General features: G+C 43.6%; 1 protein-coding gene and 1 pseudogene across 4 annotated transcripts in view; one reads left to right on the top strand and one right to left on the bottom strand.

Annotated features, from left to right (window-relative positions):
- Positions 1-25,186, top strand: part of NKD1 (NKD inhibitor of WNT signaling pathway 1) — a 131,770-nt gene that overhangs the window by 23,000 nt on the left and 83,584 nt on the right. The gene's annotated exons all lie outside the window — the stretch shown is intronic.
- LOC308591486 (proteasome subunit beta type-7 pseudogene) lies at positions 8,976-9,988 on the bottom strand (annotated as a pseudogene). The gene has a single exon. The product of its transcript is annotated as a proteasome subunit beta type-7 pseudogene (transcript).

The raw sequence follows: 25,186 nt of genomic DNA, 5'->3' as shown, positions 1-25,186 counted from the left end.
AGGAGTAGGACTAGCGCCTTTGTCTTGGCCCTCGTTGCTGGATGAAGAAGTCAAACTCAAATTTCTGTTTCTGCCATGAATCTGAGCGAGGCAAGGCATAGCAGGTGAATTGCATGGCTGAGCATGAACTAAAGGCCCTGATCTTTGCGGACATGAGGTGTCTGACAAGAACCTATGGTAGTATTAAGCGGGGGGAAATGGGGCCCTAGCACGGTGGTGATGGTGGTATTATTGTTATTATTATTATTATTAGCAAGAGGGCCTGTGTGTGCAGGCCACCAGAGGGGAGATTGCTTTGCTCCTCTCAGGTCATTCCTCTGCTAAATATAATGGATTGCACTTGCCTTCCTCTGAAATGGGAGCTGAGAACAGAAACGTTTACTGGGATTTAAACGCCAGCTACTGCACACTGCCCTGGTGACACAGTTTTTCTGAATGTTACTTCCTACTTGCTCAGAGAAAACTGTTCAATCCTAGGATCCTTTCCGTCCGGTTAGGCACCCGGTTGAGCATGCTATAGCACACTGTATCGGGTTTAATGCAGTTGCTTTTCGAGGCCAGAAGCTTAGCAGCTTGATTGTTCTGTTCTCGCTTGTGTTTTGGGGTCTGTCTGACTGTTCAGCATTACTTGTCTGAACAGTCAGAAGTGAGAAAGGCACCCCTTTCTCACTTAAGAGCAAGAGCATCTCAGCCTAGTAACCAGAATAGCTGTATTTTTTAGCTGACTAAGGTCTATTGCAACAAACCCAAAATATCCTGGATGAAGCGCAAAAAGACCCAGAAGAAATCAATCTCCTTATCCTAAAGCAAAGCCTTTAAGTTTATACTGGGAACCTGCCTGTTTCTTTATGGTCAACTTCAGACATTTTGCAGGAAAAATAGATCACGTGGTCCACTTTTGGTAGTTTTCTGAAAGTTGTGCTCCTGCCTGAGGCTTTAACATAGGACCAGGTAGATAGTGAAAGGCTTTTCAAAACAAGTACAGTGGTACCTCGGGTTAAGTACTTAATTCATTCCGGAGGGCTGTTCTTAACCTGAAACTGTTCTTAACTTGAAGCACCACTTTAGCTAATGGGGCCTCGCGCTGCCGGAGCACGATTTCTGTTCTCATCCTGAAGCACTATTTCTGGGTTAGCGGAGTCTGTAACCAGAAGCATCTGTAACCTGAAGCGTCTGTAACCCGAGGTACCACTGTATTTACAGCAAAATAAATAACACTGATATTTTTTCTCAAGGAAAGGGGGGGGAGCTGCACTCCATATGCACAAGTGAAAGGTTTAATTTTGTTATGAGGGTAAATGAGAACAGGGTATGGTAATCAAAACTTTTTAAATGGTTCATAAAGACAACTTATAAGATTCTGTGAAGGTTCTTTTTTTTTAATTGAGCCATGGAGGAATTATTCTTTACAGCTTTCAATTATCTTAAATCTTGGTCTATGTGTTGCTTGTTAAAGAATTCCATCAAGTGTCTCTTGCTATGCTTCAGAACCTGATTAATCTATTATTAATAGTTATTCAATGTATTAGTCACTCAAGACAAAACATCTCTAAGTGACTTAAGTACACAATTAAAATCACCCATCAAGTTTAAGAATAAAACATTATCTCCCCTCACCCCCAAGTCTGAGGGAGGGAAGGAGGGAGGGAGGGAGGGAGGGAGGAAGCATAATCCTCAAAAGCTTGGGAGAAGAAGTGTCTTAACCTAGTGCCAAAAGGATGTTCATGTCTGTTGGGGAGGCCACCACCAGAAAGACCCTTTCACTTACCTCCACCTCTGAACCTTTCTCAAAGTGGGCACCTGCAGGAAGGCTGCAGGTGATGAATGTGGAGTCCAGGCATGTTCAAGGTAGGACAGGTGTTCTGTTAAAATATAATACCTGCAAACAGAGGATTAACATAACACAGAGCACACTGTGATGCTCACCTCTCTACCCTCTGGCTGAGTCACTGCTGCTTATTGGGTTGGAGATTGGGAGTGCTGTGGCGGCGAAGCTTGCGTGGTGCAAATATCTGCATGACATGCACACACCCCTGGTGCTCCTGCTGCTGTGTTTGCACTGCACCAACCTCACTTCTGCCTTGCCCCTCCCCTTCTCTACCCTAATACATAACAGTGATTCAGCAGGAAGGAGATCAGGCGAATGATGGAGCCCACCATGCTGTCTGCTGTTGCCTGATTCGAACACATACAGCAGACCTACATTTGAGTTCACAGGAGATTTTTATGTTATACAGCCGCATCAAATTGTACGTGCCTTTAACCTGTATGATTTCAACCATATGCACTCAGCAACATCTCCATTCCAGACTTTTTCTTCTGCCTATATCTCTCTCTGATTCTCCCTTCCACCTTCACCTCCTCCTTCCTCCCTTCTGCTGGTCACTTGCATGTGGGAGGAGTAAGGGGAGGCTGTGAAGACAAAGGGGAAGCCTCCCCATGGAATTTACCTCATCTCGAGGAAAATTGGCTGTACACAATTTCTGCACATAACACACCTATACATATGATGCAATGCAACTGTAACGATGCTGTTCTGTGAGGCTCGCCTGACACTTTTGCTGACATTTTTTAGGAGCTAGGTAAAGACTTGCAACTTTCCCCCAGATGTTTGGTGGTCTCAGCTGATTTTGTTCTGATGGTGGTGTGCTGCCCAAACTTCCTGTGGCTGTTATGGGGGAATTTGTGTTTGTGTGGGTAAGAGAGAGAGAGAAAATTGTTGGCACTATTATGAGAATGTTAATATTTTTCATGAATTGTTAATGGTATAGTGTATTTATGTTTACATTTTTAAATGTCAGTTGCTTGGAGACCTTTTATTTATTATTAGTAACAAGTAATTAATTGTCTAATTAATAATAATAATTGACTTTTTCTTGGCATACTAGCAGCTCTCTTGTGACGTGTTTGTATGCTCTGGCATGCAGTTTGGGAATTATCTATCAGTCTATGGGGCTAAAAAGGATAATCACATTAATGCAGCTCTATCCGTAGTAGGTTTTGAACGTGGCTTTCTGCAAGATGCAAGAGGCAAAATGGACAATGTTAGTGCTACGATCAAGTTGAGTCACCACATCTTCCTTTGATGTAGTTTGCTCATGTGATCCCTTCCAAGCACAGCTGTATTGGGCTCATCAAACGGAATGTTCCATCTAAAGCTTTTTGATGCTTTGAAAATGCTTCGGACCCCCGAGCTTACAAACAGCTTGGCAACGGAGGATGTTCATAATTCTTAAAAAGTTATCTGATCCCATAGTACTTTTGTCCCCGGGATTTTGTCTGCAAATCTTTTGCTTTTTCCAACTTCCTGTGCATTCCTATTTTCTCTAGATTCTGTTTGAAGAATAGCACCTCTTTTGTGGGCATGGCTGGCAGCAGTGATGGTTCCCTGGTGAATGGAACATCCATTGAATAACCTGCTTGTATTCCTATAAGGCTTTGTGGTGTGTTGGGTGATGACTGATACTTTAAGAGAGCATTTTGAGTCCATATTCTTGCCATCATTGTTACTGGATCTTTACCTAAAGCATTGGTTCTAGTTTTCATCCTTCTGCATTTGATAAGATTATAACGGTTTCTAGAATAGTACAGTTTAATTGGATCAGATGAAGTTTGGTCTGAACTGTGGCTGAGCCACATGCTACAAGGGAAGGCATCTTCTACTCTACTGGGTAACAAGGAGGAAGTTCACTCTTGCCTCAAAGTATAGCAGCTGGTTTGCAACTACACGCAAGCAAACATTTTCTTGATCCAAGACCGCTTTGGTGTATGAAGTTGCATACCATCTGATTGGTATAAAACTCTGTGCCATCCAGTGCAGCCACAAGAATTTTGATTTGCACCTCTATGCAGGGACGCGGACTTATAAAGAATATTGGGGGGGCCCGGGAAAGCTCATGAATAATAAATAAGCTCATGAATATGCAAATAAAGTGGCTCCGGCCCTAAATAGGGCAAGCCACGCCCCCCCAGCCATCCGATTGGCTGGCTGGGAGGTGTGGCCAGTCGGGATTCCCCTGTTCTCGCGGGGGCTGAAACCGCCAGGAGGAAGGAAATTCCCCCCGGCAGTGCCTTGGCAGTGGCGGTGGTGCTGCGAAGCAGCGAGACAGGAGCCCCTGCCCCCGGGGATTCCCTAATCTCGCGGGGGACGGCCGGGGCTCTCCCACTAGGGCGTGCGGCTGGCTGGCTGGCTGGCGGGGGACGGCGGCGGCGCTCTGCTGGAAGGGCGCTTGAGATTATTGGGGGGCTGAGCCCCCCCAAAATTTTTTTTGAGGGGGCTCGAGCCCCCTCAGGCCCCATGGAGTCGGCGCCTATGCCTCTATGTGACATTTTATTACATTTATTTCTCTTCCCCCACCCCAAGGGTAAGAAAGAGAGGGCAAGAAAGGGAGCAATTTATTTTTATAATTCAGAATTGCATTAACCATACCTGTTTGGGAGGTGGGAATATCTTAAGATCAAATATTTTGTTCAGATCAAACCTGTACGTTGCATGGATAACATTGGAGAATACAGATCTATTGGATTGGTTATGATAACAGATTTGGGTGGCATTCATGGTATGATAAAGTAAAAGTGCATAAAGGATTTCTAAACCACATGATAAGAAAATCAATCTGTGAAGTATGGGACAGATATAAAAATCCGTTGAATGGAAAACACCTTGGTGGCTATCTCCAATAGAAGCATTGACTGTTTAAAAATTAAATATGGAAGGGAAATGGGCCACCTATGGTGAGATGTTGATGGAAACAGAGAAAGGGTGGAAACTCAAACCATATGAACAAATAGGGGAAATGTTTACCGGCTGGTTGCAATATCATCAAATAAATGACATATTTGGTGTATAGACAAAAGAAATTTTGGGTTTGAAAGTAAGAAACCTAGATTCCAAACCAAATTGCGAGAAGGTAAAGTTAAATTGTTGTCAAAGATGTATAACTTTCTCTTAGAATGGTATACTAAAGATGAAGAGGTTAAAGAAGTAATGACGAAATGGGCTATGGATTCTGGGCATAATATTCAGAATGAATCTTGGTCAAAATTATGGAATCAGAATTTAAAATTTACAGCATGTATGGCCTTAAAAGAAAATGAAATGAAAATAATGTACAGGTGGTATTTGACCCCAGTGAAATTGGCCAAAATGTATAGGATGAAAAATAAATTATGTTGGAAGTGTAATGGAAAAAGACGGAGATTTTTAGCATATGTGGTGGACTTGTGATAAGGTAAAAACATTTTGGGAATTGATCTACAATGAACTAAAAAAGATGCTAAAATATACCTCCCCCCCCCCCCCAAAACCAGAAGCATTTTTACTTGGGTTGATCGGAGAAGAAATTGCAAAAGTAGATCAAAGACTTTTTATGTATGCTACCACTGCAGCAAGAACTTTGTTAGCCCATAGGTGGAAATTACAAGAATTACCAACGATTGAGGAGTGGCAGATGAAGATGATGGACTATGCGGAGTTGGCCAACCTTATTGTAAGGATCCGGAACCAAGGCGACCAGAAATTCCAAAGAGATCGGAGTAAATTTATTGAGTACTTAGAAGATCATTGTAAAAACGTGAAGACACTAGCAGGATTGATATGAATCCTGCAACATAACGTAAAAATAATATCTGACCGTGGATAATAAAAGGACTTGATATGTATTGAAAGACATAAACTGGCAGCTGAAATGTGCATACAATTCATTAGGAAATGGGAAACCAGTTGGAGGGAGGGAGGGAAGTCATGACCTCGGCAGAGCAAATGCAATTGATTTGTTATTGTAATGTTGTTATATTTTATGTTTTCTTGTTAAAGAAAAAAAACCTGTACGTTGCACTAACACATGGCTGAAAATGGCTGAGATTCTTGTGTATTTCCATTGCTGTTAACATTCATTTTTAGCTACCACCACAAATATGCCATGGCATGTCTAGAAGGTGGCAGCAGGTTGCAAAACAGCAATGGATATATTTGGGGAGAACACCAACCTAGTAAAGACTATGCTGAGGAATGTCAAGGAGGTGGAATGCGTTGACCCAGTCTGGAATTGGAAGGAGCTGGATCCGGGGTGACCTGATTCCTGTTTTGTTATGCTTTTTTAAAAAAAGAACTCTGTGGGACCTTTTGATTTGTTCTCTTGACTAAATGACTTTCCTGGTTTTGGTTTGTTTCTTTCATCTCTCTGAAATCTGATACTGGAGAAAGTCTGGGGCTAATGCCAAGCACGGGGCAAATTTATATTGTCATCCATCCTTTGAACTTGTTGAAAGCTCGGATGCTGCCACCCAACATTATATACAAAAAACTTGAGTAATTATGGGTGGTTCAGGAACTTTGCCAGGGCTTGGTCTTCCTACACTTAGCAAACAGCTTGTGCTGAAGTGGTGCCTCAGCCATTATACAGGTCTTAACTAGTTGCTTGTGTGTTTGGTGGTTCTAATCTGGAATTGTTAAGGAAAAATACTGGGTAATAGTAACAGTTGATAAGACCTGATTGCATGGAAAATGGCATCAGATAAAATGGATAGGGCAGTTTAAGTGGTAGAGCTTCTGCCTTGCACAAAGAAGGCCCAAGGTTGAATCCATGGCAGCTCCATGTAGGACTGGGAATTCCCCTGCCTGAAACCCTGAAGAGCTTCTGCCAGTCAGTGTGGACAATACTGAGCTAGATAGACAAATGGTCTGACTTGGTACAAGAATGCTTCCTATGTTCCTATCAAATTAATAAGGTTTAAACATATGAACTCTCCAACAGTTGTTAAAGCCCACTTTGTCTTGAGCACTACATAATGTATCTAGCATGAGATCACACAAATGCAGCAAAACTGAAGAACCGGTGGCCCTTCATAAGTTGTTGGACCCCAACTTCCATTAGCCCCAGCCAGCGTGGTAAGCATGATGGGAGTTGCAGTTGATCAGTGGCGTAGCGTGGGTTGTCAGCACCCGGGGCAAGGCAAGTAATTTGCGCCCCCTAACCCGTGGATTTGCGCCCCCTAACCCGTGGATTTGCGCCCCCTAACCCATGGATTTGCGCCCCCTAACCCTAACCCCCAGATGTTGCGCCCGGTGCGGCCGGCCCCCCCTGCACCCCCCACGCTACGCCACTGCAGTTGATCATGCAATATGTATGTGCCCATAATGAAATGGCAGCAAATGTAACTCTAGAAGCCAAATAGAGGTTATTCCGTGTGTCTACTAACAAGGAATGGATTTATGCATTTTTGTGTATAGTCTCAAAGGTTAAAATTAATAGTGCATTTGCATGAAGGTTAATAAGAGAAGCGGAAATTTAAACAGTTCGCTTTCCGTTCTGCTATTTGTGCAAAGTAAACCACATAATATGGACAGCAACAGGATATTTGAGGAATTGATCTAGAACAGGGGTCAGCAAACTTTTTCAGCAGGGGGCGGGTCGACTGTCCCTCAGACCTTGTGTGGGGCCGAACTATATTGGGGGGTGGGTGGATGAACGAATTCCTATGCCCCACAAATAACCCAGAGAGGCATTTTAAATAAAAACACACATTCTACTCATGTAAAAACATGCTGATTCTTGGACCGTCTGCAGGTCGGATTTAGAAGGCGATTGGGCCGAATCCAGCCCCTGGGCCTTAGTTTGCCTACCCATGATCTAGAAGGATTTTGATGTGTTTTTATGGTGTTATGGTAGACTGGTTATAAAGATATCATGATAAATATTGTAATAATTGGGTTGTATTTGACCAAGTCCTGTTCAAAGCAGAGCCATTCAAATTAATAAACCTAAGTTAGTTGTATCCATTACCTTCAGTGGGTCTATTCTAAGTTGAACCAACATTGAATACCACCTATTATCTTCATAATCATCTGAGGAAGAGTTTTGCAGAACTAAAATAACCTGGTCACTATTTTGTGACTTTCATTTAATCCTAATAAAGCAACAACTGCTTGCTTTGGATGTCCACCCCCAACTGGAACAGCTTTTTATTTTTTAATGTTGTGCCCTATTTTTTATTTTCCTAAGGATGTCGTCATGCTGGAGTTTGCTTAGCCACAGATAGGTGGCACTACAGCGTAGTGGTGGAGGGCGAGGAAGAATGAAAGCAGTGGCCCAGGACACATTGAGGACAGGGCAGGGCAGCTCCTCAGCGACTAATCTCCAGTCCTGCCTTGCCACCACCATCACCACCTCTGGTTCCCTTCTCCTTGCCCTAGGACACTGAAGCGTTTTTTCCTTTTAATTATGGGGGGAGCTGTACAGTAGCGGCCACCGGCCGATTATATAAAAGAAGCAAAGCACAGATGTGAATGACTTGATGATTAGAAGGCTGGCTGTATCTTTCTCTTTTGACAAATGGGTGTGGCTGTCTGCCAATCACCCAAGTGCAGCACTGCCTCCTGTTTGCTGTTTTTACGTGTTATGAAATTGGATCTAGGACCCCACGCTGTGCTGGCTCTGGGCCAGTTGCTTTACATAAGAAAGCGAACATAACCTCTGCTGGCTGGGTAAGAACTTTCCTTTCAACTTCTCCCCAGCCTGCATCTGAACATAGGAAGCTGCCTTAGACTGAGTCGGGCTTATTGGTCCACCTGGCTCAGTATTGTCGACACGGGACTGGCAGCAGCACTTCAGGGTTTCAGGCAGGGGTCTCTCCCAGCCCTGCGCGGAGAGGGCATGGATTGTACCTGGAACCTTCTGCACAGAAAGCAGGTGCTCTGCTACCTAGCAAAGGCCATCCGCAAAGGATGCCCATATGAGGGGCTTCAGTGTCAGCAAGCGCATCTTCAGGGTTTCTCCCCCTCCTTACCCTGCCATGCACTCCAAACCTGAGATCTCTGTGTGGCTCCCATGCTATAGGTCACAGGGCCAGAATAGACATTTCTGCACTTGCATCCCCCTCTGCATGCTGCAGGACCCAGGGAAGACACCTCCAACCAACTATCTCAACGACAGCAAGTTTTGTGGTTTTATTTGCTGCTTTCTTTCTTTCCCCCCCAATTCGTATTGGTTTTTATTAAATCTGCATACAGAACATTAATACCAGCATACAGATACAGAATTCAGATATGAAAATTCTCGATCCTCTTCCACTGCCCAGAAGTTTCCAGTAAGTCAGGATGTATCCATTGTTTGCACAGTCTCATCTGCCACTTCAAGATCTAAGGGTGTAACTTTCGTATAGAGCACACCTGTAGTTCCCCTCTCACAGCTGTATCGCCCTTGCCTTTTCCCTTTTTTGTTGGCTGTATCATAAGGACGGAGAAAGTCCAGCTTGTTCTTACTGAGGATGCAAAGATCAATGTTACTGCTAGAGCCCAGATCATTGTATATGCCAGCTGCTATGACATCTCTCACAAGCTGGCTTCTTCCTCCTCCATGTCAGGCTTGAATTTGTCTTCAAAAATTGCCATAGCTGCCAATGAACCTGAACCCATTGTGATGTAAGGCAATTTGTCTGTAGATCCATGGGGTTAGATGCTGTAAAGATGGGCCCCAGTGACATCTACCCCACCCAGAACCAGGGCTGCACCAATGTTACCTAGATACATGAAGAGCATCTGCTTGAGCATCCAGTTGGCTGTGACCACCCTTGGAAGCTGTCTAGTTGAGAGCAAGTGGAGTTCCATGTTAGAAGAGATCAACTGAGTTGTCATTTCTGTGTCTGCAGCCGTTCCAGCACCGCAAACATTAAATGTTTGGAGATATATGGTGTATTTTTGAACAGTTCTTGTCAGCAACAACCATCCCTTTAGTGGCTCTTGTATCTGCTCCAAGTACTATCCCATCCTTAAACACTACCCCAGCAATGGTGGTGCCAGTCTTGCGGGCTGTGGGAAGATGCAGGCCCTTCTTGGTCCCCTCTGCTTCAAGCTGAGAATTCTGGGTGCAGTTGTGGAAGCTGAATCATCCGGCAGCGTCAGCCTGCGAGGCTGCAAGACGGAGAGCGTCGCTATCTTGCTCGGACTTGATGGGTTTCCCCTCAGGCGGCGGTGGCAGCGGCCTTCTATTTGCTGCTTTCTTGAGCAGACATTTATTTATTTCATAAAATTCATATCCCGCTTGATTGTAAGAAAGAAAGCAAGCAAGCAAACAAACAAACAAACAAACAAACAAACCCTCAAAGTGGTTTGCAACAAGAATAAAACTATAAAACTATGAATAAAACAATTGTTTGATTTTTTTTTTTAAATAAAACCAATGGTATGCTAAAAACAGATTAAAACACATGTCAGCATTCTGCATAATCTAGGTAGGCTTGCCTTAAAAAATGCTTATAGCATCAAAAATCGTACAGTGAAAGCACCTGCCTGGTGTTAGTAGGCAGGGAGTTCCAAAGTGAGGGAGCCACCTATAAAAATGAACGTTTTGCCAAAGATGATGTTTTTGTTTCAGGCCTTACAGATTGTGGACAGAGTGGAATGTTTTGGAAAGTGGCAGAAGGATATCTCTAAATTTGTCTGGCAGGGCAAAAAGCCCCGAATAAAGTTTAAAATACTAACTGATGCAAAAGAGAGAGGGGGATTTGCCCTGCCGGACTTAAGGATATATTACGAAGCTGCAGCCTTCTGCTGGTTGAGAGATTGGATTTTGTTGGAAAACACTGATGTCCTGGATCTGGAAGGCTTTAATAACTCGTTAGGCTGGCATGCGTATTTGTGGTATGACAAGGAAAAAACACATGGAATGTTTAAAAACCATATTGTCAGGAGAGCAATATTTATGGTCTGGAAAAAATACAAAGACTTATTAGAAAGCAAAACTCCGAGGTGGGTATCACCAATAGAGGCCAAGGCTCGGAAAAAACCCAATATGGAGGCCGGATGGCCGAAATATTGGGAAATAATAGAGAACACTGGAGACAATTGGAGGTTGCAGAGCTTTGAAAGGTTAAAGGGTAAGGTGCAAGATTGGTTTCACTATGCCCAAATTAATGAGGTTTTTAAGCTAGATAAAAAACCAGGATTCCAGGTGGAAAAATCGAAACTTGAGACAGAATTGTTAGAACCAAAGACCAAGCTATTATCGAGAATGTATAACTTGCTGCTTAAATGGAACACACAGGATGAGACAGTTAAATCAGCCATGATAAAATGGGCTCAGGACATTGGTTATAACATCATGTCTGAGGACTGGGAAAGGTTATGGACCACCGGTATGAAGTTTACGGCATGTAATGCCTTGAAAGAAAACATTATGAAAATGGTATACAGGTGGTACATGACCCCAGTCAAGCTTGCTAAGATTTACCATTTGTCCGATAATAAATGCTGGAAATGTAAGGAGGCTGAAGGGACATTCTTTCACCTCTGGTGGACCTGCCCAAGAGTGAAGGCCTTCTGGGAAATGATATATAACGAGTTAAAAAAGGTGTTTAAATACACCTTTCCTAAGAAACCGGAGGCATTCCTCCTGGGCATTGTCGGCCAGAAGGTGTCAAAGAAGGATAGAACTTTTTTCATGTACGCTACTACTGCAGCAAGGATTCTTATCGCTAAGCATTGGAAGACTCAAGATTTGCCCACACTGGAGGACTGGCAGACGCAACTGATGAACTACATGGAACTAGCCGAGATGACTGCAAGGATCCGAGATCTGGGAGAAGAAGCTATGGAGGAGGATTGGAAAAAATTTAAGGATTATTTGCAAAAGTATTATAAGTTATATGAACCTTAAGACGCCGTATGATTTGGAATGTTAGCCCCAGCAACAAAAGTGGTTTATATAAGAAATTGGATAATTTTTATGAAAGAATTAAGGTTTAAATGGGTAAAAATGACAATATGCTATATTTTAAGAGTAAATGGAAAACAAGAGATTTAAACTTAAACTGCAATTGAAAGTAAAAAAGAAACACATGAAACAAGGTTATAATTTGCTGATAAATTTTATTGTTAAGAATGCATTATGCGGGAGATGTGGGGAAGTCCGATAGAATTCTGAAATAAGTTGATGAAATGGTTGAGATTCTCTGTTTTTTTCTTTCTTTTTATGTTCTTTCTTTTCTATCTGTAATCTGGAAAAAACGCAATAAAAATTATTATAAAAAAAAAACAAAGTGAGGGAGCCACCACACCAAAAGATCAATTTCTGACTAAAATTATGTGGCACCTGCAACACTGCAGGTCCACAAATTGAAGTGGTCAAGTGGGAATATATTAGGTAAGGTGATCTCCCAAATTAGCTGCTCTCAAGTTCTTAAGGGCTTTTATGGGAATAGTAATACCTTGACATTCCATGGACTTTTTTTTGGGTGGAGGCACTGTTTGTTGCTTGCCCTGCATGCATTTATATATATATACTTGACCACCTAGCAGAGTTTCCAGAGTGGTGGTTTATTGCATATTCCGCTTGATAGGTTTGTGCAGAAGTTATATGACATGACCAGTTTAGTGGCTCTTATCCTTCACTTTCCAGTGTGGTTTTCCATTGCTTTTTAATTACCAAGCTCTTTGTGGTCAGAAAAGTGCACCAGAAATTGCAGGATAACAACCAAATAGCTTGTCTGGAAGCACCCCAAGTTTTACCTTCCAAGGTTCACCTTGCTTAAATCTCTCAATGTCGTGCATTGTAATCGCGCCAGCCAACAATTTTAACTCCTCTGCAGACCAGTAAATGCTATGAAATCTTGATGCAATTTGCTCTGACGATTTGCTTCCTTGACCAGATCCTCCTTTCCCCATGCGTCACGACTCTTGGGTCTACACTGCATTTGCCCAGACTTTGCAGACTTCTGCGTGGATATTTTCTTTTCCTAGGGAGCTAAAGAATGTAATTTGTCCGGGGTAAGGTTCTCTCTTCACTTGTGTTGCATATGGAGGCAGTGATTACTTTTTCTTTCTTTTTTTGGTGGGGTTGGGGGGGAAGAGCCTAAGGGGTTATGTTGTTGCAGTTCCACAGGCGCCAGCGCACTGGCACGCCACAGGTGATCTCGGAGCGAATGTTGTTTAAAGCGTCCGTCCCACGGCTTCACAAATGTGCTCTGACCAGAGGATGTTTTTTTAAACTTCAAAGGGCTTTTCAGGCTGGCTCTGAGCCTCCCAGACTGAGTCCGCAGTTGTTGGGGATTTTTTTCTTCTCCTCAGCTCTCTCAGTGTGTTGAATCGTGTGCGATTTTTGGGTGCGGGGGTGTGTGTGTGGTGTTTTTTGTTCAATCAGCCTTGACCATCGCCACCCCACCCCAGTCAGATGAATTTGTAAACACAAACAGTATATCACAGGGACATGGTTTATATACCACTTTAATTTTGTTGTGAAACTTTCCCTTAATATATATATATATATACATTAAAAGGAAGAGCAATTTGCAAATAAAATAAATGAGGAGAGGAAGGCCGGGGCTGGGGGAGAGAAGCACAGAAGAGCCTTTTCACTTGCCACCATATTAAGAGTTCTTTTCTGAAGCTGGAGTTCAAGCAGGAGAGTTCTATGGCAGGTATCGCAGGAGGAAATTGGGATATTCCTGCTTTAGCCATGTTAACGTTTTGACTTAGATCCTTTCGTCAGAATTTAATCTCCAAATGGATGGTGTTCCAGATTCAAACCTACTGGCAGGTAGTAAAATGAGAAAGCAGTTTTGTTGTTCCCTACTCTCTTTCCTGGATCACCCTAAAACAATTGCATCTGGGTCTGTGTATGGCGTTGTTGCCTCCGTTACTAGTCCCACCCAAGACTAGTCCAACTGAAATTGGTGGACATGACAAACATGGGCCCCCCAATTTCAGTAGATCTATACTGATTAGAACTTGGTTGGCTACAGTTGCTTCAATACCACTTGCTGGAAACCACAGGGGTGATGGGAAGAGTGCTCTTGTACATAGCTTGGGGATACTGTACTTCGTTGTCACTTGAGGCTCAGGGAGCCTCAGTGGCACAGAGTGCCTACCATCAGCTTTGGCTGGTGGCCCAGCCGTACCCCCTAGCTGGACAGGGACAGCCTAATTCCTGTCGTCTATGCTCTAAAAACCTCCAGGTGGTATATGTGGGGCTGCCTCTGAAGACAGTTTGGAAATATCAGCTGGTGCAGAATTTCACAGCCAGGTTGCTTATTGGCACAAGATGGTTTGAGCATATTATACTGATCCTGGCCCAACTGCACTGGCTGCCAATTAGTTTCCAAGCCCAGTTCAAAGTGCTGGTTTTGACCTATAAAGCCTTAAACGGCTTAGGACTGCAGTACCTCAAGGTTTGCCTCTCCCCATATGAACTGACCCAGACCTTGCAACAATCATCTGAGGGCCTTTTTCGTGTGCCTCCTCCACATGAGATCTGTCAGGTGGCAACACGGCCCTTTCTGTGGTGGCTCCCCATTTGTGGTATGCTCTTCCCAGGGGGGCTTGCCTGGCACCTTCATTATACATCTTTAGGCACCAGACAAGAACATTCCTCTTCAACTTGATGTTTGGCTGATCAACATTCTGTGTCCTTTTAAATGTGTTTGTGGAAGCGGGGGTGGGGTTATAGGTTTGTTTTGTTCTTGTTTTTATCATGTACTTTTTGTTTTTATGCTGTGACGGATGAAGGGTGGTATATTAAATAATTAAAAATATATATGAAAACATCATTGGAACATCACTATACCCTATGTGCTTCTGTTCCCCCATGATTCCCCCATGGAAACAGCAGGAAAGAACTGTATGCTGGTATTTTGTCCCATGATTTTCCAGGTTAAGGGGACTGCAAACAGATTTCCTCTGGAATCAAATAACAAAGAAATGCATGTTAAACTTGTGCTATATTCCATTAGTTTCCCAGAAACGGCTTTTATGTCACATGAAGGCTCAATTATAATGTGGAAATTAACAGTTAGGGAAATGGAATACACTGAACTGTGGGGAAACCAAATTTACTGACAAAGAATTCTCACACATAATGTCTGTGTAACACTTGAAAACCACTTTAAGAAATTTGAAAGTTGCCACAGTATTGAGACAAGTCGATGAAGAAGCCATATAGGCCTGTGAAAGTGAAGTCAATTAGTGAGACTGAGTGGACATTATTCCATCATGCTTAATAGTGCTATGATTAAGTAGCAGGAAATATTCCATCATTAGTCTTCATTTCCTCCTCTTGAATCCCCCCCACCCCCAAGACTTTTTCAAGAAGGAGCTCCTTTGTAGGGATTTTCTTTTTTCATGGTGTCAGCGAAGTGGTGCATTTTTGTTGTTGAAAGTTTAAAGAGAATTTGTGAAGGAGTTTCAGAGTGAATTGAGAATGTGGGGAGAAGGGAAAGACAGGATTTCCCCCCTCTGCTTCAGAGATCCCCCCCCCCCCGCTTCTTGCTACCATATTTTATATTATAATGAATTCTGGCTTTTTATATTTCTGTTATAATGAACTTTGCCTTTTTATATATTTCTAATATTGTGTGTGTTTGGGCATGAACACATGTTTCTGCATTCTTATTTTCTGGATGCCATCTCATAATTTTGGTCCCCTTCCACTGAAGTATTGGTCTGGTACTGTACTTTGCTTTTCTGATGAGAAATCAGGGTTCGATCACTTTGATCTGTAGAACTTTCGCTTCTACAAGTTCCAGGCGATGTCCATTCTGTGTTTTCTAAGGGGTCATTACACTAGTGTGGGGGCGCCTGCATTTTGGACCTCACAGCCTGTTGACGTTAGGCAGGCACCAGCACTTTACTCTTCTGCGTACATGCTCAGAACTACCGTGTACAGTTCTGGTCAAGGTAAAGGTAAAGGTAAAGGGACCCCTGGCCATTAGGTCCAGGCATGACTGACTCTGGGGTTGCGGTGCTCATCTCGCTTTATTGGCTGAGGGAGCCGGCGTACAGCTTACGGGTCATGTGGCCAGCATGACTAAGCCGCTTCTGGCGAAACCAGAGCAGCACACGGAAACGCCGTTTACCTTCCCACTGGAGCGGTACCTATTTATCTACTTGCACTTTGACGTGCTTTCAAACTGCTAGGTGGGCAGGAGCTGGGACCGAGCAATGGGAGCTCACCCCGTCGCAGGGATTCGAACCGCCGACCTTCTGATTCGCAAGTCCTAGGCTCTGTGGTTTAACCCACAGCGCCACCCACGTCCCCTCACCTCAAAAAGGATACAGTACTGTGGAATTGGAAAAGGTTCAGAAAAGGGTAACCAACATGAGCATGGGGATGGAGCAACAGCCCCTATGAAGAAAAATAGCATTTGGGACGTCTTAGTCTAGAGAAAAGGCGACTAAGAGGCAACCTGGCAGACCGTTATAACATTGTGCATGGCATGGAAAAAGTGGATAGAGAAAAGTTCATTTCCCCCTCTCGTAACACCAGATCCCATGGACATCCCGTGAAGCTGAATGCTGGAAGATTCAGGGCAGACCTAAGAGAGTACTCCTTCAAACAGTGCATAGTATACCCTGTATACCTGAAGGAACACCTCTACCCTGTCATTCAACCCGGACACTGAGCAGGAGCTCAGAGGGCCTTCTGGCTGTTCCTCACTGCGAGAAGTGGAACTTCAGGGAACCAAACAGAAGGCCTTTTTGGTAGTCACCCTCCCCGCCCCCCGTGGAATGTCCTCCTGCCAGATGTCAAAGAGTTAATCTATATAATTTTTTCATAGACACCTGTTTCGAGAAGCTTTTACTGTTTGACATTGTTGTTGTTTGTTATAGTTCAACTATAGAACTCACTCCGACAGGAAGCAGGAATGGCCACCAACTTGGATGGCTCTAAAAGGAGGTTAGACAAATTCATGGTGGGAGAGGGTTATTGGCTACTAGCAATGATAAAAGCTATGCTCTGTCTCCACAGCTGAAGGCAGTGATGCTTCTGAATGCCAGTTCCTGGAAACCACAGGAGGAGAAAGTGATCTAGTGCTCACATCCTGCTCTCTGGTTTCCCACAGGCCACTGTGGGAGCAGGATGCTGGACTGGACTAGATGGGCCACTGTGTATGCTGAATGGCAGCAGCTCTCTGGGGTTTGCCAACCCTTTGTGGAGACACTGAGGCCTGAACCCAAGCTGTGGCCCTTTGAGGATTTCCTCTGCAGTAGCCAGACAGCTGAGATGTGCCAGTGGAAGAGCCACCTATTTTTGTGGAGTGGATAAGCTTTAAAGGGCACCCTTTTAAAATAAATAAATAAATCCGCCAAATGACCTTCTTCAGAAGTCTATTCTTGGGAGTGGCAGGCATATCTCTGTGTGTGCCTTAAGTGAAATGCATGTCAAAATGTTTACAAAAGAATTCAAGTGGAGGCTTTTGGGGGGAGTTGGGAATGTTAGCCTTTTGTCAAGATGGGCTTTGTGATGGAAAGTCTTTCTCTAATGAGAGCGAATTTAATGCCTCCTGTGTGGGCAGGGGCCTCTTTGCATTGTCCAAAGCTTCAGAAGTGAAGGAGAGGTTTTCAGCTTAATGAGCATCTTAACTCTGGCCTTCTCCAAGGCACGCAAAATGTCACCCTGGTGAGTGAGCCTGAGAGGCGGAAGTGGCTATCAGGAAAGCCTGTGATGGACATGGGCAAACTCTTGGGTCTGCTGCCCCCTTTTCATTTCCTGCTCAGAAAAGGGCGCTGCAGCAGCAGTTGATAATTAGTTGAAGTGAGCAATGAAGAGGAGTTGTGTTGTGTTGGCTGATCGGCTGTGTTGTCAGCCTGTTTGGATTTTGTACCTCTATTTATGATTATTTATTTTTACATGTGGCATTATAAAGCCTTATAAGGATCTGGTATGTCATGGACTGTCTCTCCCCACATGAACCAAACCAGACCTTTGTTTATCATGTGAGGTTCTTCCCCATGTACCTCCTTCTGAGGGAGGCACAGAAACTGGTGACCCAAGAATGAGCCTTTTCAGTGGTGGCTCCCCATTTCCGAAAAGCTCTCCACAGAGAAGCTTTTCTCTGGCGCTGTCACTGCCTGTTTTTAGGCATTGGGCAGCACCATTTTTATTCAGTCAGACATTCGGACCTTATCTTTTTAGTGGGGTGGGGCTGAGTTGGATCTGCTCTTGTAGATGTATTGGTGAACATTTGTTGTTTTTAATAGTTATTTTGGGAAGCCACTTTGAGTCCATCTTTCTGAAAAAAAGCAGTACCTCCCACTTTTTCGTTACAACAACTCTGTGAGGTAGGTTAGGCTGAGAGACAGTGATCAGCTCAAGGTCACCCAGTGAGTTGCATGGCTTGGGTGGGCATTTGAACCCTGGCCTCTCCCAGTTCCTTGTCCGGTTCCCTAACCATTGCACCATCATGCTGGCGCTCTCCCTTGCCATCTGCTTTCCTCTTCAACTTTGAAAGCCTATTCCTCCCTTCTCTCCTTTTTGCATCCTCTGTATTATTTAAAGCTTAAGAGAATTAAGACAATTTCCTTCTGTCTGTAAAGGAGTTAATAGCATCTTTAGGCACTTTAAAATACATTAATAAAGACAACTTCTCTGATGAATATTGGATTATAGGGATGGGTTTATTCCAAGCGCTGTGTGGTTTTCAAAGGGCTCAGCCAATCTGGCTACAATAATCGTAGCTGTTGGTCTTTGCGTGTCGTCTGCTTCTCCTCCCCCTCCCAAGTTTTCCCCCTCCCCATGAAGATTAAGACAGATCTCTTTGCTTCACCCTGCCAGGAAATTCTCCCCCACCCCCAGGCCCAGCTCTGTATATTTTGGCAGATTTGGATGCCTTCCCTCTTTAACATGAGCATCTTGAGCTATGAGCCTGCCGTATGCAACTTGCTGCTAATCCAAGCCCGGTGTTGACCAGGGGTGGTGAACTATTGGACTTCAAGAAGCTGCTGGACTCTTGCTCCCATCAGCCCCATCCAGTAAGGCCAACAGTCTGGGATGATGGGAGTTGCAGTCCAACAGCCACTGGAGGGCCACAGGCTCCCCACCCCTGATGCAAAGAGACTGTGGGCATGATTTTTCAAAACAATTATTTCCAGGAGGGGAAATGTTGCAGAGCATCTGCTTTGCATGCAAGAGGTTCCAGCAGCTCCAGGCAGACCTGAGACAGAATCAGCTCTGGGGTTTTTTCCCCACTAGGGAAGGAAAATAGCCCAGGTGTGGTGGAAGTATGACATTGCTGTTTTGCAAACAACTATAAAATACACACACATCTGCCTCGTCATTTGTGGAGGGGCTGTTGCTCACAGGCAGAACATTTGACTTGCATGCAGAAATTTCCCAGCTTCAGTTCCTGGCATCTCCAGGTAGAGATTATTGCCTGAAACCCAGGAGAGCTGCTGCCAATCAGTGTAGACAATACTGAATCAGATGGCTCAATGGTCTGATTCCGCATAATGCAGTTTCCTGTGTTCCTATGATAAGCTAAGGCTTAGGGTGGAAGCACAGAGCAGAAATTAGTTTCCTTTGACTAATGGCACACAGTTTAGTGGAGGGAGAGAGAGAAAGAGAGCGTGTGTCTCTGTTGGTTCTTAAATGTTTTAAGTATGTGCATCCTCAAGCCAGGAAATTTTGAGTCTTGCATTGTCAAATGCTATTTGGCTTCCATTTCCCTGTGTGTGTGCGCACACAGACGTTAAAAAAAGAGGACTTTTAAAGTGCGGAAATTAGAGATGACATAGAAGGGATGGGGCCTTTGTCCTGCCCAGACCCTTTATTTTTGACAGTTTTGGCCAAAAGTTCCTTTAGTTGTATGGAACAAGCAGTTGTTTTGCCCCCAAGAGAGTGACCCCCCCCCGGTCTCTTTTTCACAAAGGGTTTGCAGCACAGCTGCCCAAATGTTTTGTGTTATTGCTTATTAGTGAAAATTTTCCCCAATAAGAGCAAATTATTATTGCTCCCTTGTTACTTGAGATGTAATATCCTTTTCATGTTGTTTTGGCACAGGGACTTTTGAGATATTTATCAGGTGTGTGTATCCATATTGCTGTTCTTGTTGTTTTCGTCGCGGTTATGTAAAAGGTGGTTTTAGTCTTGTTCCCCCTGATAAGTATAGAATTAGTTCTCTCTTTTGAATTGCATCCAAGTTTTATAAAGTGAGTCTGAAGACTAGGGCTTTCTGGTAAATATCCTCATCCCCTCCTCCTGCTAAAGTTGGATCTGACTTTTGTTATCATTACAGTTGGTGCATTTGGCAGCATGCATTTTTAATAATTAAGAGATAAAACTTGTCTTTTTCTTTGGCATCCAGTATGTCTGGCATTCTCTCGTTTTGTTTGCTGGAGTTTCCTTTTCATTCTTTTTCCAACAGAGAGCTTGTGCAATGCACTTTTCACAACGAAGGGTTGGCAAATTTCACTCATCACTCTTTTTCTTTTTTGAGACCTGGAATAGAATTCAGATATTTTAGTCCTTTCCTCCCTCTCCCCACCTCATGATGTTGCAGTCGCCTCCTAGGTTATTTTGAGATAATTCAGTTATTTGGGGGGGGGGTGACATTAGGTGCTATAAAAGCAACACAACATTTTCTGTTTACTTGTGGCTTTTGTGGAGCTGAGGTAATTTTATATTTGAAAGTTTTTCTCCAACATGCTTTGGCTGTCAAAGCTCTCTAGGGGATTTTTTCAGATGGCTGATAACAGATAAACTTCACGTTCAGAGTTGAACAACTGCAAGAGAAAGTGTTCGGTTGCTTTTTTTTGAAATATTCACAATGCCTTTAATTTGTTTGGACTCTGGTGTGTTTGTTTTTTTTTGTGTGTGTGTGTGAGAGAGAGAGAGAGAGAGCGCAAGAGAGAGCGCAACAGAGCCATGCTTGCCTGACTTCTGCCTCTGGCTTGACTGCAAAGGTAGGGAAAAAATTTCCCGCCTGAGGGATGCATTTTCTTATGAGAAATGGGCCAGAAGCAGAAGTAGGAGGAGCAGTAGACATGACACTTAACCTCTGCACAATTGTCTGCACATGCTCAGTTTCTTCTTGCAGGCTTTGCGTGGGCTACTGAGAGGACAGAGTGCAGGTTTTATTGCAGGTGTATTCTGCATTGTGGTTAACACAATGGCTTCAGTCGCACGGCAGTTCATCCAGTTTCCCTAACTGTTAATTTCCACATTATATTTGAGCTTTCAAATGACATAAAAGCCACTTCTGGAAATATAGCTGAATAGAGCACAAATTTAGCTTTCATTTCTGTGTTATTTGCAAACTTCCCCCCTCCCCCAGAATCCAGTAACATTGAAATGACCAATTTTAGTTACTTTGTAGTGTATTTCACTGAAGGATGCTGTAGTGCCCCAATGGATTTGTTATTGTGTACTTTAATTGTGTGGGGGGTTTTTTTTTATAACCGTAAACAGCTTAGAAACTATTTTGGCATGTAAGGGGTTAACAACAACAACAACAACAACAGAAACTGCAATCAAAGGCTTTGCCACGTGGAAACCATTTTAAGTGCACTTTGTACAGCAAGTCATCTTGACAAACGCGTTCCTTTGCAACGCTGACAACGCTGACAAATTCTTCCACCGAGGCGTCTGCTGTTCAGTGCTCTGTGTATGTGTATGTCACTTTTTATGTAAAGTTTTAAAACATTATTTATGCAAAATGAATTGTGAGCCAGGTTTTCGCATGCTATAAATACCTTAAGTTCAGAGTCATGCCGTCTTCAGCGTGATCAGCAACAGAATGTCCTGAGGAAAAGTTAAACAATTTGACAAAGACAGAGTCCCCTGTTCCCAGAGAATAGGGTAGATTTTCTGGGAAGAGCAGAACCCAGGAGCACAATTGCACAACCGTTAATAAGTAGCTTTCGTTTGTCTGAATTACTCCCTTGGCTATGGGGGAATTGTTCCCTGGCTCAGTGGCAGAGCATGCAGCATGCAGACGGTCCCATGTTCAATCCCGAGCATCTCCAGGTAAGGCTAGAGTGTCCCCTGCCTGGAGAGCCATTGCCAGTGTAGTGACCTTGAAGGACCAATATTCTGACTCCCTATAAGGCAGCTTCTTTTGTTCTTGTGCTTCAGTGGTACATCTCATAATAGTAAGGATTTCTGCTGCAAGTCAAGAAAGCTTGCTGAACCAGCTTTGTGATTGCTAAGTCATATATGGGAAATCACATGCCCACTTTCCCCAAAAAGTCCAGAAGAAATGGGGGGGGGGAGGGAATAGCCATCCCTAGTGGTTTTACATGGATGCCAATTTGCAACCAGCACTACGTGCAATGCAAATGCATTGAAAGGATGCGGAAATGCCAGACTTGTGGTGCTCTTTCTGTTGCTCAGAGCAAGGGGCATTGTGAGAAGTTAAAATGGTGGCTCAGACCCAACTACCTGGTGCTGATGGCAAGATTGGTTACCTCCAAGTAAGCCTGGAGGTAGGGGGCATCACCTGCACAGGGTGGGATCCCGTTACTACAGAGGCCAAACAGATGCTTGTGAGAAGCCCAGACACAGGACCTGAGCATAACAGCTTCACTTTTCCCACACTGCCTCTTAAGGTTGTAGACTATACATGGCTATTGTGACTAGCGACCCTTGGAAGCCTTGCCCTCCACCTGCTCAAGATCCTTGCCTAAGATTGGCAAATGTGGCCAGTAATTACTTAGATTTTCTGAATCCGGGGAAGGTTTCTTGAGGAGTGGTTTTACCACTGCCTCCTTCAAGCAAAACTTTTTGCAAAAGTTGAATTTTAAAGTGGCCCAGGTTGGTGCCATCAACACGTCTTCTGGTGTGCTTTTAACCAAAGGGAGAAACGGAGTCCGTGCATTATACAGTTTGGCCCTAAGATATACATGTGCTAAAAGCCATACGAGTGGTCCAAAGCACACTATTAATGCCACCACTCTTGCTGATGTGTCAGTGATTAAAAGTGTGCTTAAGGAATCTGGCTGTGATCCGAAGCTCCACAAGGCTTCTGACGCACACACGGCCCATCAGCTGCCCCCGTCGCTCCAGATGGAGAAAATCGGAAAGCATCTCCTTGTAAGAAGTTCCTGATGTGCACTGGAGCCCTCGCATGAATGCAGAAACCGCTGGATTATGGCAACCGAGAGTATGTGCAAACAGGGAGAGGGAGAGAAATTTCTGGCTCCCAGATCAAAAACTCTTGCTCCGTTCGAGAAATAGGCTATAAGAGTTTTGGTCCTCATTAAGCTTACATAGAAATATGTAACGCATATTTCAGACATGGCAAAAATAGAACACCCCCCCCCCGCCTTTTGGTAGAGTACTAAAGATTTTAATATGTTTAAGCCTTTACTATTCAAGCAAGCGGTTTCCATGTGGAATGTAACTTAAGAACACCCAAGTTTTAAACTTCCTCTTCTCAGAATTTATGGAAGCCTCAGAAACTCCCCCACTTTTTCTTCTATACATGTCAAGATCTGTTTCAAGCTTTATTTCTTTTTTTAAAGCAAATTTAAAAGCATATCCCCAGTACTTTTCACAGCTTGATTTAATGTAGCTACCATGTGTCTTGAATACAATTCTAACTTCTGAAACCAATATTTCTTCAGAGAGCAGTAAAGTTGTTTCTTCATGACACCAATATGTAGCTTTCTTGCCAAGAGGTATATTCTAGGATTTATTAGACTCTCCACTGCCCTCCTGCTTCCAGCTCTCCCCTCCCCACCCCCGTCCAAACAACCTAGATTTTAGCTGCTAGTAAAGTAAACATGTTCAAAAACTGCATTTAGCTTCATGCAGGGCAGATACAAAATAAAAATCCTCCAAGGGTGTGTTGCAGCTAAAAGATTCACAACTCTTTCCGGGGGTTTTATTTTTAAAGTAGGCATTTCTCATGTATTTGTTGCATAAACCATTAAATGCTTCAGGCTTGGGTTTGTGGGTTTATATCTGTCTATCTATCTATCTATCATACAGTAGCAAATGTATTTCTGTGAAAAAAATAATATCCTTTCTCTGTAGGATTTTTGTGTGCTTGCCTTTAGTATGGTATGAGGGAACATGTTCGTGCCTTTCTTTGCATTCCCCTTCACTGTTTTTGTGGGGGAGGGGGAAGTGCTGTGATGATGGCTTCTTCCTTTTTCTTTAATATATATATATATTTATAACAGCACATAGTGCAAGATTTCCTTGGCCATTGAAAGATTTAGTTGAAAACCACCCATAGGCTTGCTTTTGCATTCATCTAGCGACAAATGCCTATTTAAATAAATAACTAATGTGTCCTACAGATGTTATTGTCAGGGTTGCACCTTGAATTTGCACAGCCCTACCTCCTTTTGGGCACCCCAGTCCTCCTTTCACTTCCTAACTTGCAAGAACGGAGGTTTTCTACATTGTCAGAACCAGGCAAACTGTGGTTTCAGCAAACTATGGGTTTCCTCCAGACAAGTTTCAGAAACCATGGGTGGTGCTTGACTAAGCCATACCTGGAGCAGACCCACTGAAACCAATGAATCTATAGCCTGGACTGGGTTTCCAGTTCTGATTTGAAACCAGACCATGGTATGCCGTTCCTACAGTTTGCCCAGCTTGTACATGGCAAACTATGGTTACAGGTGGCCACTTAACCCTGGTTGTAGCTCCATGAGGGGAATAGGAGTCTCCTAACACTGCTTGACGCCTTTAACAAACTGCAACTCCCAGAATTCGTTGAGGGAAGCCATGGCTGTTTAAAGTGGTACGATAGTGCTTTAAGTGTTCAGTGCAGATGGGGCCTTGGTGATGAATTGCTTGGAGGTTTTTTGGGTGGTGTGTGAGTGGCTACTCTATGGGGCTCCAGGTGATAGGGCCTGGGGTTTAAGTAAAAACCAAAGGAGGTCCCAAACTCTGAAGCCTACCACGGGTACCCAGGGTTTTCATTGCTGTTCCATCTTAATTAAATATTTCTGGTACTTTTTTAAAAAAAAGAAAGCAAGGCAAAGCAAGATCAGTCCCTATATGCAGCAGCAAACTTTCAAGAAGTGGAGAAAATATGCTGGAACATATTTGATATTCATATGATCAGACTTAAAGGACCAATACAAAATACTGAGAGAAGCAGATGATCACCGGGGAAAATGATACCCCAGCCCTTGCAAATCCTTTATTCTCTCCTAGATCTGAGCCTCTCTCTTGAAGAGGGGAAGAGTCTTTGTGCCCAAGAGAAAACGTTCTCCCAAAAAAGGAAGGTGCTGAAATTGCAGTCTTTCACACGGCAGAAAATTTGTGAGTGAATTTTAAGGGCTTCTGAGATGTTCAAGGACAGTAAGTTTGTTGGCCTGCGTGAACTGGAGAGAGAGTAGCATTTTTGGATTATTGAGCAATGCTGCCTAGCTAATTTCACTGTAACAATCAGTGGAGGCTGGTCCATTTGGGCAAGTGGGTCTGGCCTCAACCAGCTACTACCTGTAGGCCTTCTTACT

Source organism: Podarcis bocagei (genome assembly GCF_964188305.1).
Source record: "Podarcis bocagei genome assembly, chromosome: 7".
Taxonomy (NCBI): domain Eukaryota; kingdom Metazoa; phylum Chordata; class Lepidosauria; order Squamata; family Lacertidae; genus Podarcis; species Podarcis bocagei.
The sequence above is the reverse complement of the archived record's forward strand: the minus strand, read 5'-3'. Positions and strand labels throughout refer to the sequence as shown.